The 4,989-nt window shown below is 40.8% G+C and overlaps 1 pseudogene across 1 annotated transcript; it reads right to left on the reverse strand.

Moving 5' to 3' along the window:
* Positions 1-1,032: 1,032 nt before the first annotated feature.
* Positions 1,033-3,485, reverse strand: LOC106590896 (uncharacterized; annotated as a pseudogene). The gene is made up of 2 exons (XR_006758815.1): positions 3,196-3,485; positions 1,033-2,661 (listed from the first exon to the last, which is right to left on the reverse strand). The product of XR_006758815.1 is annotated as an uncharacterized protein (transcript).
* Positions 3,486-4,989: the final 1,504 nt, after the last annotated feature.

Here is a 4,989-nt window from a genome sequence, read left to right on the forward strand (position 1 = left end):
GCCTCTTTAGGTTACTAAACATACAGAACCTTCTTGGTTATGCTCCACCACCCATTTCACCACCTCCACACGACTACCTATTCAGGTCACTGCACCAAATAAAAAGACTGGTTTCTAGCCTAGGTCTCCTGCAGGCCACAAAACTGTGTTAACCTGCTAAGCTTAAGCATAGGCATTAGCTTAGGGAGCTTACACAAGTATAACCACACCTACAGTATGTCACTTTTTAGGTGCCACCCCCTGCTGCATTGGTAGGGGGATTTGGGTTCAAAGGGGTTACATTATGTATTTCACTTTCCTAAATGGTGGTTCAGGACTGGCTGGTGGGTCATGGCTGATTCCATTTGCAAACCATAGTGTGAATAGGTATGGAAACCACTGTAGACCGACTTCAGTGACTGACTACTGATATGAGATTTGTCCAAAATCACCACTGTCCAGCTCCTGCATAATTCCAGTCAGATGTTCACACTCATCTTCCACGAGCATATCATTGAAGGGCTCAAGAGTGGATCCTGGGATAAGAAAAACTCCACCATTTTGTTAGTTTTTTATATTTTATCTTGAATTTATCATGTAGCTTTTTTTGTGATTATATTTTCATTGAATTTTCACAAAACAAAAACAGAAACAACAACAACAATGCAGCAGGTAGCATGGCGGATAGGAGCATTGGGCCAGCAACCCAGTAAGGTTACTTGTTTGAATCCCCAGGCCGCAAATGTGGAAAACATTTTTGTTCTGCACTTGAGCAAGGCAATTAACCCCCAACAACTGCTCCCCAGACACCGACGACGTGGATTCAGAGGGTTTGGATAAAATGCAGAATATACATTTAGTTGAATGCATTCAGTTGTGCAACTGGCTAGGTATCCAAACTTTCCCTACAAAGATCTCCAGCCCATGATGAATCATAAAGAGGAAAAAAAAGTAATGTACTGAATGATTTGTCATGAGGACAGGTCAAGCCACCTACCCACACCAACAGCTCGTAGTCATCCCCTCAAAATAGCAAAGAAAGAGGAACAGAAGGGATTTTTGGGAACAGATTCTCTTTTACACTTCACACAGATTAGCAATTAAAATAAACCAAATGAAAAGCAGGGTACATAAATGTTAAACATTAACAAAAGCAATTACAAAAGCAGTTAAAAATGAGAATATCAACATCATAGATCATGTTATCAGGTGAGCTCACCCCTGGACAAATCTCTCCCAGGGTGGAGTGCGTGCCTTTTCACCCCCAGATTTCTCCAGTATGAATCTGGCCTGGACCCCAGGAGACATGGTCATACTAGACTCATACACATAGACATTACACCCACGTATACCTGCCCAATCAGAGCGGCTTTCCTCAGAGAACTTTACAGCCCACTGCCAGGTGTTATGATCCAGGGTGCCTTCAGAAGAGTAGAACCCAACCCAGGAGTTATTAAACGTTTTCTTCCAGTCAGTGAAGGACCTCTTTACGTACAGACGAGCGCAGGCCTTTCCATCCTTCACAAAGAGCTGCAGACTGGCGTCATGTCCGTTAATATCAACAGGAATCTCTCTGTTGGCATCGTGAAACTCAGAACCTCTCCAGATCTCCTCTCCAGTTGGAGACCCAAATCCCAAGTAATTCCACCATGTTTTTACCTCCTTATGGAGCCTGACCTGGAGACCAGGGTTAAGGGGTACTGAGGTGTTATAGCTTCCAGAGGCTTTGCCCCCAACTGATGATCTGTCTAGCTCGCTCTTACTGTCAGGGTTATTGCTCTTATAAAGAACCACCATTACGCCCCTGGTCCAATAGCCTCTTGGGGATACCACTCCAGATGATCCTGGCTTTTCCTCTATTTGTGGTTTTCACCTCAAGCTTAATCAATGTATTATCCTTATCCTCCATGACCCTCTTGGATTGTAATATTAAACCAAACGCTTGGTCCTTAATTAAGGTTTTGGGACGTGTAAAGTACAATACAATAGCCAGAAGAAGTGCCAGACCAGGTGTGTCTCTCCAGGTGTTTTCCAGATGCTCCAGAATATTGTCGTTGATCTCTACATTATATGTTTGTAGAATATAATTTAGGTTAATGGTTGGTAGACTTTGGATTTGTCTAAGGAGGCTGACATTGACACGGTATGTATTGTCTGGATCATAGGCACTTCCTCTGTTTTCATTTCGTGGATAGTGCTGTGTGACATAGACCTCGTCTACTATGAACTGATTGGACCCTTCATCCCTAACTCTGAGTATGACCCTGTCCCTGTTGTTCTCAGGTCCCCTTGAGTTGTAGAATCTTTGAGTTACATAATCAGGAAGTGCCAAAGCATCATTGTTGTTGTTATTGTCAGCAAGATTCCCTAGTGAGTAGTAATTTCCACGTTGATAGGGCAGAATAGGTAATAGATGGGGATTATCAGCGTTTCCATAGAAATGAAAGCCATAGTCTCTCCTGGCTGGGTTGAAATTGAGTCTCATGTTGCCTTTGTTGTCCATTGTAAATGTTGTTGGCTAGCCAGTGGAGTAGCATGAGGCCGTGCCGAGGAGAGGTGTGACCAAACTCTATTCCCTTGAGATCATCTATTGATTTAAGGGTTCCTTTGACAGCGCATACTGAGGCCAGAGACAGACACAAGATGAAACAACCCAGGAATCCCCTTCCAACCATGGCCAGCCTGTGACAAAATAAATATTGTGTAAACATTTGCACATTTATTAAATAAATTAATAAACAAATAAATAAATACATCTGTAACTTATTTCTAGTGCTCGGCAATACGTTAAAAGTTTTAGGACTCTCCACAAAACATCAGAAAATATCTGACTAACTTTCATTTTGAAGTTAACTGTCACTATATCGGACCTATGTCCCAATAATGTAATACGATGTAATAAGTCCTCACATTACACGGTATGTATAGTCTGTATCAGTAGCTTATTTCTTGTGGTTGGCAATAGGTTTAACGTTTTAGGACTCCCAAAAAATGCTAGGTCTGAAATTGTTAGCACTAAAAATGTCAAAAGATATCTGACAAACTTTTATTTTGGAGTGAACTGTAACTATATCAGACCAATATGTCCCAATATGTACGATGAGGTTTTCCAAAATAACATTTGGAAACTTGTAAACATGATCAATACTGTAATATGATGTAATAAGTCCTCACATCAAAACAAAACAAATGAGTCCCAATAAAAATGTCACTCACCTTCTTGTGCAGCCTACCACCAAAATCTAGTTTTACTGTGTTTGTTTCTCTTCTTTGTCAACAGAACCCAAGATTGAAATGAACTAAAAGGTGCTTCTTGTAGCCTACATACACATAACCAGTACACAGGGCAGATACAAGACAAGGGTCAGAAAAACAGAGTTTTACCAAGGCTGATCTACAACATCACTGCGTCACTCATGTTTCATCAGAAATGAAACTTATCGCTAGAGTGCCTTTCACTTTCAGAATGCAGAGAATGTAATGCGCTGGGTCTGTCAGAGTTTCTATAGAAATGAAAGCCATGCTTCTAGTGGTAGGGATGGGCATTCCGAGTCTTTTCGGTGAGCCGGATTATTTGGCTCCACTCAGCTTGAAGAACAATTAATTTAGCTCCAAACAGCACTTAGTTCAGCAAAAAAATTGCGACATTTCATGTAAACCCTAAAAAGCTGCCTGCCATGACATGAGACCATGACATGTGAGTTCAAATACAGTTTAACTGATGAAATTATTAGGTGACCTGCAAAAAACAATTTGCTGAAAAAATGCGTGGACCAGAATGAGGCTCTCTCCTTACTTTCCATTGTTCCTGCAGTGAGGAATAACCATCTTCAACTAATGCTTTTATCTGCAGATGATCAAGAAGCAGTAGTAGCAATACGCAAACCAGGAATCCAAATTACTTCTTTTACACAGGTGATTCGGTTTCAACCTTCCCCAAAAAGATCTGTTCAAAAAGAGTCCTTTGTTTGCGAAATGACTCATCACATTCAATTTTTTTAAACATTTTAGTCATTTAGCAGACACTCTTATCCAGAGCAACTTACAGTAGTGAATGCATACATTTCATACATTTTTTTGTACTGGCCCCCTGTGGGAATCAAACCCACAACCCTGGCGTTGCAAACACCATACTGGCATCACAAACACCATGCTCTACCAACTGAGCCACAGGGAAGATTCTTGTAGCCTACAGACACATAACCAGTACAATGGCATTTACACAACTCTTGCGTCATCTCTCTTCCGTCCTCTCTCGCCTCCTTTTGAAAAAGGTCAAAGGTAAATGAGGAGAGGTTCTACTTCTCCACTCACAAGTCAGCAAAACAAATTAAGTTTGATGTGCAAGACATTGTATAGATAATACGATAAGTCACATATTGTTTTTAAATGTGTGCATGCTTTTCTCGTCCTACAAAACAAAAGCTGATTCAAAGTGGGTGTGGCAGATTTCAAGGACTCAGGTAGGATACACATGACCATCCTCAAGGAAAGGAGGGTATTGATGAGGGGGGGGACATTTATGACCCGTTTCAAGAAGCTAAGCATATGTCGCACGTCACAACTTCACAGGTGTCACGGCTGTTTGAAGGATCGGACCAAAATGCAGTGTGTTTGTGGTTCCACATATTTATTAAACGTGAAACTAAATGCAATACACTTAAATACTTGAAAACACAAAAACAACAAACCGTGACGCAGAGAGGAAACACCCTACTCAAAAGATAATAACCCACAAAACAGGAAGAGAAAAACCCCTACTTATATATGAACTCTAATCAGAGGCAACGAGGATCAGAGATCAACCCAAACAATCCCAACATAGAAATAGAAAAACTAGAACTTAAACATAGAAATAATTTCTAAGTGGAAGCTAGAAAAGTTATATTTTAGTGTTTTAGTGTTTCAGTGAATTGTTAGTGAGAGAGGCACTGCTCTCTCGCTTCCTCAGTTGTTTAGTTAATTTTCATGCCAATCTTCTTTGCATTAGCGTAGCCTTTCCTGTAGCCT

The sequence above is a fragment of the Salmo salar genome, chromosome ssa14 (genome assembly GCF_905237065.1).
Source record: "Salmo salar chromosome ssa14, Ssal_v3.1, whole genome shotgun sequence".
NCBI lineage: Eukaryota > Metazoa > Chordata > Actinopteri > Salmoniformes > Salmonidae > Salmo > Salmo salar.